General features: G+C 34.6%; 1 non-coding gene and 1 pseudogene across 1 annotated transcript; one reads left to right on the top strand and one right to left on the bottom strand.

Annotated features, from left to right (window-relative positions):
• Positions 1-2,730: 2,730 nt before the first annotated feature.
• On the top strand, positions 2,731-11,569 carry LOC133175701 (uncharacterized; annotated as a pseudogene).
• Trnas-gga (transfer RNA serine (anticodon GGA)) lies at positions 11,254-11,326 on the bottom strand. Its single transcript has one exon. It is a non-coding gene; the product is annotated as a tRNA-Ser (tRNA).
• Positions 11,570-12,176: the final 607 nt, after the last annotated feature.

The following is a 12,176-nucleotide window of genomic DNA, read 5'->3' as shown; positions in this document are numbered from 1 at the left end:
GGATTCAGACAGGGTTCACTACCATTCACTAACGTTCCAGAAAGAGAGAGAGAGAGAGAGAGAGAGAGAGAGAGAGAGAAATTGTTGATGAGTTGGAGATATACGAAAAATTATTTTCTGAAAAATTCATTAAATTGTAAATAAGTATATCATAAAACGTCTGCAGTCTCTGCTTGCTGATATGTGAGGGAAAAAAATTCAAAATGTCCCTATTGTTTTGCACTTTTTTTTTATTAGAGTTTCAATTAAAAGTGCATAGACGTTCGGTTATGTCTGCGAGAATGACAATTTGAAAGCAAGTGAACATTTGTCAAACGAAAGAATAACAACTAACGGTAAACTGAAAATATCGCAGTCTCGAGTGATAAACAATATTCACGCATTTACTGAACCACATTTGTCAAACGAAAGAATATACAACAAACGGTTAACTGAAAACATCGCAGTCTCGAGTGATAAACAATATTCACGCATTTACTGAACCACTAGTGCCACCTTGTGACCGTGCAAGATTTGTTTTCAAATACATTGTATATCGAATAATTTAAACAGAATTAACTTTAATTAAATACGAAATCTAATCTAACCTAGCTAAAACCGATAGGTAAGGACGTCAGCTTTAATATATATGTGATTAAAAACGGAACTAAATCATTTTTACAAATATATATATAAATAAATTGAAAAACTAGGATGATTCATAACAAATATTTTGAACATAAGTTTGACTTAGCTAAGACCTACCTAAGTCCGTTTTATGTTACGCTTTAAGACATACTTAAGTAGTACTTAGGCAGGTCTTAAGATTGCACCTAAAACATACTTATGACCATACTTAAGTCAAAAACTTAGCAAGCTTTATGTTACGACCCCCTGATCCTAACTCTGATGTTTGCTGGGTTTGCTGGCTTTGTTTACTGGATTTCTGAGATTGATGAAATCAATGTTCGTTATCTTTACCTTTTAAATATCTAACATCAAAATTTATGATGACGTACGAGGGTAGACGAGCTGTAGAATGGTATCGGTTTTCGAAGAGTGAATAATATAGGTTTCTAATTATTGTATTACATTTAGAGCAGTCTTACATTTTATATTCGCCATTGTTTTTTTTTTCAGAGCTCTGAAGAGAGATGGAAAAATTGAATGTGTCGCTAACAGTACATATATTGTAGGGTCAACTGGAAAATACATGTACATGCAGTATCTTTTTCTTTTCTAAGAAAATGTCGGATATACACAGAATCTGATGTTCTTGATTTAAGATTATTGCTATAATCTTAGTTTATATACATGTAAATCTGTCATTATAATCTTCAGTCGTTAAACTATGTCAATATGGATATTCTGTGTTATCATAGAGATATACCCTATCAGGGCCTATCTGTTGTTTATTTATAACTTAGCCTCGTTTTCAGTTTCACCATCTTAGTGTCAGTAGCCATTGTGGAAATTTTTTCAACTTTCTATCAACTACCATCGTTCCATTTACAAAGGGAATTACTGCAAGATCATGATTTTTCAGTTTCAGTAACATTAGTTTCGTCTTTTTGTGGAAAGTTTTTACCCATCCATGAGTTATTTTGTGATTTGCTGAACTTAAACGTTTGACCTGGAAGTTATGTCTACGGTTCGTCGAACTCGGAAACAAACAAACTTAACCATGTCTAACAAGCTTATCTTTTTAAAAAGATTGGTGAGCTAGCGCTGTAGCATAATAAAATACAGAAGATATCTGAACCATTTGTTAAATTTGCTGAATCGATTAATTATTAATAAGAAGGCACATTGGAGCACTGGGGGGGGGGGGGGGGGTCATAATTCAGAATGGTGAATCTAAGAGTGGGCTTCACGTCGGCAATGGCATAACTCCTAACTGTGCTTTAAGCATTCTGTATTCTACTGTAATTTCAATTTGGAGGTGAAAAAAAGGTCAGTAGAACCAATGAGCACCTAGTTTAAAATATTCCAGTGTGGTACTGTTTTTTTTTTTTTTTAGTAATCGCATCTTCTCGGAACTTTCCGACAAGCTCGGTAAACATATCCGAGGTTGCGGCGGTTTTCCGAACTTGCCGGAAAAATCAATGAAGGTAGATTAGAAAAGCTAGGTACTCATGACAATTTTAGAAATAACAGTCTTCGTTTTATAAGACCCGAGTAACTGTTACTTTTTGTTCATTTACGTGCAGGATAGACAACAAAACACGAAACTTCAGATCATATATGTATTTTCAGATGATAAAAACTAAACTGACATGTCTTTCCGACATACTCTGAAAATATTTTTTTCCGAGTTTGCCGAAATATCCAGGAAGGTGGTGCAACTGTGAGAAAAGCTAGATGTCTAGAATCTTATGCATTATATGACCTAAGTTTTTCTTGTACTTTTACGTGTAGGTTAGACAATGAATTAAAAAAAATCAGAATCCGGATCTAGACTGGTATTGCCTGTCTCTAACGTAAGAAATGTATATCGCACATATCAGACAGGAAAGGCTAGTGTAAATTCTGATCATATCTATATTTGTATGGCAAAACGAAATTGTTATCGCACAGTCTATACAGTAGTTTTCCCAGAATGCCCGACCGTGAAGTCGAGCATGCGTATTCCAGAAATATAGACTAACGTAGTTGCTAGCGCTCGAGAGCGCTAGCAATAACGACAACCCTAATAATTGGACAGTCGCAGAATTGAAGAAAAAACTTTCAGAGATTGGAATAAACATTAATATGCATTTAAGTCACAGTGTACTCAAAAGAATTTATTTAGATAACGTCCAGTCTGTACAGAGTCAACAAGCAGACGATCAGGAAATTCAGCCAGCGAACTTTAACGATGGTATTCAAGGTGTTGATAATTGCGATAACTTTCAATCAGTTCGTAATTCTTTGCCATTTGTTGCACCTGTTACTACAGTTAGTTCCATTATTGGGGGCATGCGCGCTGCGAGCGTTGAGGCTTATCCGGAACCAGGAGTGCCAAGCGCCAGAGTTTTAGCTTCTAATCCACGTCCGCCCAGCTCTACACTTCCTACAACAGCAGCGATGTCAGAATCGGTCATCCTCAGTACTTTGCAGTTATGTCAGCAAGCAATTAGCTCTTTAAACTCAATCGAACAAAATTAACGAAGCAAAGTATAGTCTTCAAACTGCTATGACTTCTACAACAAACACCGGGACTCCAGGGGCTCGTTTCTCAAAAAGGCCTACGACCAGGCGTTAACTTAGTCCGGACTATGTCAGTGACTAAACCCCAAAATCGGACTAAGTAGCGTTTCACAAAAAGGCGCAGACTTAGTCGAGACTCAAGTTAAGCTTAAATCTAGGCCTGCTAATGAGTAGGTGTAAGTTCTTAGTCTGCACACAACTTGAAAAAAGTGGCAAGTGTTTTGGTCATAAAGAGATAAAAGAATAATTATTTTGTACGTATAAGATATAATATCTAATCATGTACATATGTGATATGCGAAAAATCGTGGAATTTTCAGTCAGACCTATTATGTAGGTAGATAGAAAGGTATTAAAAATCCAGCGAGGAAGCAGACTCTTTTCTGTAAAAAGGTTTGATAGAAATTTATAAGTAAGAATTTTGAATTGTGAAACTGGATAAGATATTAAGAACTGCCCGAGTTAAAAAAAAAAAAAAAAAGCAGGCACGCGTAGTATGGGGAGGGGGCTTCAACCCTCCCGCTTTTTCAGTAATGGTGTTGTATGTTAAAAATTAAGTTGTAATTTAGGCTAACCTACACTTTCAATATTTGTTTTCATGTACTGTCAAAGTTTGCTGAATATTTTGGTTACTCAATAACCTCCCCCCTCCCCCTCCCCCCCCCCCTCACACACACACACACTGGGTCCCTGATAATTTTTAATTTTTGAAATGGATAATGTTTTGAAGAAAAAAAAAACTCCTCAAACAATATACAATTAATATATTTTCGATGATAAGAAATATTCCGTAATTAGACCATCAATTAAGTTAACGCACCTTTTACCTTAATTTCCCCTTTAATCAAATATATTTATAGAACAGAAAAATATGAATTTGTAAAATGTTCCAATAATTAATTATCTTGTCCGTAAAACAGTTTTTTCCTATTTCAAAGTATTAACTGTCATGGCGTTTAAGATGTGAAGATGGGTCTATCATTTTTTTTTTTTTTTAGATAGGTACTTGTTTTTAATTAATTTACAATCTTTCGTACTTTTCTCAGACGAATTTTGTTTGAGAGTGTCTTTTGATAGATTTATCAGATAAACACTTTATATTACATGCATTTGAAAAGAAAGTGGTAAATAACGTGTTAAATTTTTTTTTTTATTGTAAATAAGAAACAAATTTGCTGTCATTTAATGCATTATACTCATAAATCATCAAGTAGAAGAAATTTTGCTTATCTAAGAGTATTTATGAATATGAAAATCATGACTTGTTAATACAGGGTTAGAAACTCCCTTAAATTACAACTCGCAAATAATTGCGAGTACCAAGAAAGTGAACTCGCAATTTTATAAGACTACTCGCAATTTTCATATAAAGTTAAATTTATATAAATTAAATACATGTAACTTAATGAAAAAGTAACTACTATACAATACACAAAATACAACTACAGTGTGACTTTTAGTTAAATTACTGATTTAAATCAAAAGCATAGTGTTCTGTCATATTATATAATTTTGCTACAATTTCAATGCAAAAAAAATCAACTCGCAAGTTTTTGCAAGTTACCTAATTTTTAACTCGCAATTTGGGAATTCTAACTCGCGTTTTGCGAGTTGTATATAGTGAATTTCGAGCCCTGTAATATCTTTGAATCTAGATGGAATCTTTAAGAAATATTCAGCATCTATAAAAGAAATATTATATGATCATATTCTTAATAGAAATTGAAATTACTAGATTTGAAAGAAAAAGATGGTGATGTTGAAATTTATACCTTTCCCGATCTAAATAAATCAGATCCCTACTGGAAATATATTAAATGCTAATGGAAATGTTGTATTTATGCGTGTTTTTACATGGACTGTATAAATAATCATATCGATATCAATGTAATACTGTATGTCCAAAATGTAATACATGTATAATTATGATACATGTATCAGTTTGAATGCCAAGAAATCTAATTCAGTTAGAATTGATTATTCTGTTATGAAATTATAAATTCAATACAACTGATAAATTTTCAAAAATCTGTTATCCATATTTTAATTATATATGATTTCATAATTGTCAATTTTCCACAGGTCCGTAGAACGCGATGGGGCCGGGGGGGGGGGGGGGGGGGGCGGCCCTTCGGGCACTTTTTCTGAGTGTAGTATTTTGCTATATTAAATTTTCTTTGAGATGCTACAGCCCCCCCCCCCCCCACACACACACACTTTTTGTCGCTGTAGGGCCCGAACACTGACAATTTCCATAATTCCATGACTTGGTCAGTTGATTAGCTTTTTGACATGGCAAATTCCATGACTTGGACAGTTAATTAGGTTTTTGACTTTGACAGTTAATGAAGTTTTTTTGGTCACATTAATTTGGGAAGTTGACCCCCCCCCCCGCAACTCCTACTTTTTGGTAGTTTAATTTTCAAATGGTTTTTTTTGGGGGGGGAGGGGTCCCCCTCAATTTTGCTACTACCTTATGTGTATTTATTTATTTTTATGTAAAACATAAGAGAAAAGACAGTATGGCTAATTTTCAAAGAAAAATTACTTCAGTAAAATTCTTCATGCTTAATTTATTCCAATTTTTTGCAAGTACATATGCTATGTACATTCGTTTGGGTTTTAATGTATATCGAAATATCACGATTGTTTATACGTTTATGTTTTTCAGATGTAATTTGTACCTATATAGATATTTAAAATTTATCTGAGCATACAAAAATATTTATCTAATTTTAATGCTTTGACCTTGAAAATACAGATAGGTTTGCGTAATATATCTGTTTGAAAGATGGTGAAGAGAGAAAACATGCACGCGCGCTCGTGGTTTTCGTGCCTTACTTCTGTATTTAGGTTAAGTTTGATAATTTGATCCGCCACATATAATTGTAGTCTCTAAACCAAAAAAAAATACGATCTGCGCATGCTTAGTACTTAGCGGAGAAGTCTTAATCTTAGGCCTAGTCTTACGCCGCTTTCTGAAACGCGATTTAGGCCCGTCTAAATTTTGGCGTAACTTTCTTAGTCGGACTAACTTAGGCCCAAATCTACGACTTTTTGAGAAACGAGCCCCAGCTGTTAACATTTCTGACGTGGATATGGTTTCGCCAGAAATACGTGCCGATATTCTGGCAGGTAAGGATGTTAATTTAAACATTCTCCTGATCCCGAATTATACCACTCCTTCGCAGAAGAAAATTAAAGAAAAGGATGATAGTCTTACACGCAGTCTATCTTTAGATGAGTTTATCGTTGCCTTTGGAAGGTACAAAAAAATCATGTGTTCTGCCTTTCCTAACAGGTCTAATGAGCTAGATGGTTATCTTTCACACGTTATAGAGACTGCAAATGTATGGCCTGACAAATTCTATGAGTATCATCAAATGTTTTCGAGTAAATGCGCAGCTATGCTCCTACAGCACAACATAAAAATTGACTGGGCTAAGGGAGATTTCGAATTGAGAACCTTAATATGTGCTGGGTCCTCTGTGAAATCGTGTGAAACTTGTGGCTCTAACATTCACCCCTCAGGTATGTGCCCACATAGAAATGTAAGAAAACAAAACACTCGTCCTTATTCAGGTCTAAAAGGGTATCGGCAACAGAAAGATATCCATGGCATGGAAATTTCATTCCATGATGGTGAACAAATCTGTAATAATTACAACTCCACAAAAGGCTGCAGCAAACCATATTGTAGATACGCACACATTTGTACAGCATGCAAGGCTAATCGACATCCCAAAATTCCATGTGCTCAAACATCTAAAGTGATGAATGAACCTAAACAAAAAGATACTAGCAGTAAATCTAAACCAAATACCAAATGACTAACTGAGCCATTGACTAGCATAAATCTTGACAAACTTAGATTTGAACTTTCTCAATACCCAGACAAAAGTTTTGTGAATTACTTGTGTTCTAGTTTAGAACAAGGTTTTGATACCTTAGTTGTTGATAACAATTTACAAACTTTTGAATGCAAAAATTCCTTGTCTGCTCGACAGAATCCAGTCGTAGTTGATGAACTTTTAAAAACTGAACTTGACCAGGGATATGTTAAAGGACCCTTTTCGCTACCTCCCTTTAACTCCTACAGAGTCAGCCCATTAGGAATAGCAACTCACAAATATTCGGGTAAAAAACGTTTGATCTTTGATTTGTCCTCACCACATAACAATTCAGAACCAAGTGTGAATGATCACAGTGTTCTTTGTCATACGTGAAGATAGACGATGCAATTCAAACTAGATGCTGTCATGAGACAGTAATACCCGCACTAAGGTGTTTGACTCTAAATGCACACTCCTTCATATTGGGCTTACCAAAGAAAAAGTCAAAATAATTCTACAATTTACACAGTACATGTTTCGTCAAATCGAGCATAAAATGCTCAGGTGACCACGTGACCTATGAGCCTCTTAAAGGTATTTCCTTTACTTAATTCATTACCAGTCTGAAATAACAGAATTTAATTAATGATGTAAAATATGTTTTGATAAAAGGGAGGATATAAATTTTTGGCCCATAATTGAACTTTTTAAATTTATTTTCTCAACAAATAATACTACTTTAGTACAAAGTGTTTTTAATGAATTTATCAAAATGTGCAAACTTTTTTTTAGTATTTGATTAGGCAAAAACCTTCTTGAAAAGCCAAACCCAATCAATTTTGTCACCCCCCCCCCCCCAACACACACACACAATTTGCCTGTTTTGGAAATAGGCCTAGATGGCAAAGTTATGTTAAACCATCGTTTGTTATGATGATTTAAAATTTGTTCTTGTACTGTACATGTATTTGAACACCTTTTTGAAAATTTCTACATCACATTGGGCTTGCGTCACCCTACTAGTACTAGTTTTACCATTATTATTTTTAGATGGTGCAATCATTACATGTATATCAGTAGGAATTTATTCATTTTGTGTTTTAATTGGATTATATTTCATGAAGTCGACAGGACCTATGATAGTCGGTAAGTACAAGTTTAAGTATAGATTGGGGTAAAATATACCGAAATGCAAATGGTTAGGTTAAAGTTTAGAAAGGATCAAAGATCATCGGATGCCACAATAGACGAATTTCACATTCTGAAGAGTTATCTCCCGTTGTCGACATTACATTCAGTTACATGCACAGAACCAGGAATTTTTCCGGGGGGGGGGGGCACACCTCAATCAAAAAATTTCCAGCCCCCAGTTTCCTGAGAAGCAAAAAAACAAACAAACAAAAAAAATAGATGCTGTCATAAGACAGTAATACCCCGCACTAATGTGTTTGCCTCTAAATGCAGGCACGTAGCATCGGGGGGGGGGGGGGGGCAGAAGGGGCCTGCCCCCCCCCCCCCCACTTTTTTCGAAACATAACTTTTTACTATTGAAAATGTTCTTGAAAGGGTTGTTTCCCCCCATCCCATCCCCCCACTTTTTGTTGCATTATAGTCAAATAAAGGTAATGTAGTAGTGAACATATAAAATTGTGGTACTGAAAGAAGTTGGAACACACCCCCACCTCACATACAATATTGCTGATAGTTTATCTCGTTTGCAGATGAATCGTTTCAAGAACTTGGCTCCAGAAGCAGATCGTCTCCGTACACCATGTCCACCTTTATCGGAAGTGATTTGGACAGTGTCGTAGAAAATCTCTGGGATCACTCCATTTCCTTGAGAACGCGCAGCCAATACAAAGTTGGTCTGGACAGTTACATCAAATTCACTTTTCTGAGAGGACTGCATGATAATGTTAGTGACTTACCACCAATTTCAGAACAGTTGTTAATTTACTTTGTTGCGTTTTGTGATGAACACCTTAAATTGACTTATTCAACTATAAAATTGTACTTAAGTGGAATAAGATACTTTTATTTCAGATTGAAAGGGTTTAATCCCTTTCATATTTCTGCGGGTCAAAATTCATTTTGTTTGCAATCAATTTTAACTGGTGTAAAGAAGAAACAAAGCAGGTATGCCATTCCTAAACTTAGTAGACTTCCTATCACCATGTCAATTCTAACAAAAATTTGTCAATTACTCAGATCCGGAATTTTTGATATGTTTACATCATATATGTTTGAAGCAGCTTGTACAGTTGCATTTTTTTGGTTTTTTGCGCTGTGGTGAATTCACTGTTCTCAGTAATTCTCATTATGATGATTATGTCTCTATCCAAGATGTGATTTGTCATGATTCTTTCATTACAGTTACTTTAAAGAAATCGAAAACAGACCCATTCAGAAATGGTGTTCAGATTAAATTATTTAAGACACAGACAGATGTTTGTCTAGTGAATGCTGTTTCAAAATATCTGTATTTAAAGGCCGGTTTACACGGTAATACCTGTCGTATACAACTTGTCGTTTACAACTTTTGTAATATATTCCTTATATGTCTACACGGTAAAACAGGTTTACATTCCACTCTATCGTTATTTAAACAAACAAAACGCCCCTTTGAAGAAGTACAGTTTTTTTTTTTTCATTTTGTTAACATGGAAGAACAGGAAGAGGAAGATAGTTATCTTAATGTGCATTTTGATAATTTCATTTCCACTCACTGTTGTGCCAGCAAAGAAGATCTAAAGGAAGGCCACGGGTCAGACAATGGATCAGGAGGGGAGTGATCACTATATATGGTGCATATCAGAACCACTTTTTAAATTCTAGAAATTTTCTGCGAATGGATATATGGCAGATTTTGATGATCTTCTGGACGTAGTATCCCTGGCCATTTATAAAGAAGCGGGACACATTAATGAGAAATTCAATTTCAGCAGCAGAACGATTTACTCTTACACTGCGTAAATTTTTTGACCACCGGTCAAATATAAAATTAATCGTCTATTTGAAATATATTTAAGAAGGAATGCTACACCAAAATTTATTTGATGGATCTTCAAAACATCCATTTTAAACTAAGATTTTAGCATTGAGCTCTTAATTATTTGATACGATTTGTTTCAAATTTATTCAGCGAAAATGTTAAAAAAAATTACATTTTAAATTTGAACAAGCCATAACGTATAAAAAATGTTGAAGTATTCTTTTAAAATATTGAATTTTCCTTTTATATTATTTACGAGAACCTTTGGAAAAATCTTTAAAACTTCTATATATCAGATCCTAAAGTGACATCATCACCGAAAAGTTATCCAGCCAATTATTTATATATTGACCAAGCCGTGCACATTATTTTTCAAAGTATGTAAACTTGGTCCCAAATTTAACGCACTTGGAAAAAAAAATTTCAAAGTGCGTTGTTACATGCATATCATGTTCATATTAAAGAACTAAGTACTGTTTTTAATTAAATTTTCTAGAAAGTTTCTGTGAATAGATATGGCAGATTTTGATGATCTTCTGGACGCAGTATCCTCATTTATAGAGAAGAGGGACATATTAATGAGAAATTCAATTTCACCAGCAGAACGATTTGCTCTTACATTGCGTTTTTGGCCACCGGTAATATAAAATAAACCGTCTATTTGAAATACATTTAAGGAGGAATGCTAAAGCAAAAATTTATTTGATGGATCTTTAAGACATCCATTATAAAGTAGGGTTTCAGCATTGAAAGACTGATATTTGCTCTTAATTATTTTATACGATTTTGTTTAATTTTTTCAGCGAAAAAGTAAAAATAATGTTCTACATTTTAAATTTGAACAAGCCATAACTCATGTAAATGTACACGTATAAAAAGGTTGAGGTATTCTTTTAAAAAATTGAAGTGGTTAGTGAAGCATAAATATAACACCCATATCCCTGGCCACTGATTGGCTAGAGAAAGAAAGTCTCATACGACTTGCTGTCCAGAATAGAGACACGCTCTATTCGAACGCGTGAAATATATGACTCCGGGGAGATTTAAATTCCGTGTAATAGCGCCGTACACACGGTAACATTTTGCTTTATACAACAAGGTTTATACAGTTTGCTTTACCGTGTAAACCGGCCTTAAGATCAAAAGTTTTCAAGACACAACCTGCGCCTTTCTTTGTTACTAAAGAGGGTTCCATTTTAACCAGAGCTATTTTCATCGACACACTCAAAGACATGTAACGGGAGAGGAGAAAAATGCAGCGGACCAGACCGGGATTCGAACCCGGGCCCCCTGAATCTCCAGTCAGGTGCTCTACCAACTGAGCTATCTGGCCACCGGCGATCGAACCCGTCTGACCGCCACAGACATTTTATCTCGATTAGGCCTGAACTCTGATCTCTATAACGGTCATTACTTTAGAATTGGAGCGGCTACAACTTCTCAAGAAGCACGCATTGAAGATCATTTAATTAAAACTTTAGGTAGATGGTCTTCTAATTGCTACACTACCTATATTCACACATCTCCTTCAGTGATTCAAAATGCACAACAACAAATAGCCTCTATTGGTTTGTAGAAATCAACAACTACACCTGTCTGTTTCATTTTTTTCTTACAATCATGTGGTTTTATCATGCAGTAAAATTTCATTATTGTTGTAATTTCACAAGGCGTGTTATAATATGTCTGTGTTGTGTATATATTTATATATAAATATGTATATATGTTATATTTCCTTTCTATATAATTTTTTTTTCTTCTAATTACATTGGAAACTTGGGGCTACAACTCCTTACAGTTGTATTTGGTTTTTTTGATATACAAATATTACAAATGCTTGAAAATTTTCCATATTTTAACCAATAACCCCCAAGTTTTCTCCAGGGGGTTAATGTTTGTTTTCTACGTGTATGTTGTTTACTACATGTATATATTTTATCAGTTGTGCATCTCTTATTACTTTGTTTGCTTCTTCTGTGTTACCATGTATACTTTGCCTATCTCCAATGCCCTGGAGATAGATCAGTTAAATTAACGCACTGTAAGTCAGTTGTCCGTCCCCATGATCCAATATGTGTTTTTGTAGATAATAAACTTTGTAACTGTAACATTGTTGAGTTTTATATAAATTTAAGATTATTGCTATAATCTTAGTTTATATACATGTAAATCTGTCATTATAA

Source organism: Saccostrea echinata, unplaced genomic scaffold (assembly GCF_033153115.1).
Source record: "Saccostrea echinata isolate AGI-Se365-2 ecotype Australia unplaced genomic scaffold, CSIRO_AGI_Sech_v1 ptg000064l, whole genome shotgun sequence".
Taxonomy (NCBI): Eukaryota; Metazoa; Mollusca; class Bivalvia; order Ostreida; family Ostreidae; genus Saccostrea; species Saccostrea echinata.
The sequence above is the reverse complement of the archived record's forward strand: the minus strand, read 5'-3'. Positions and strand labels throughout refer to the sequence as shown.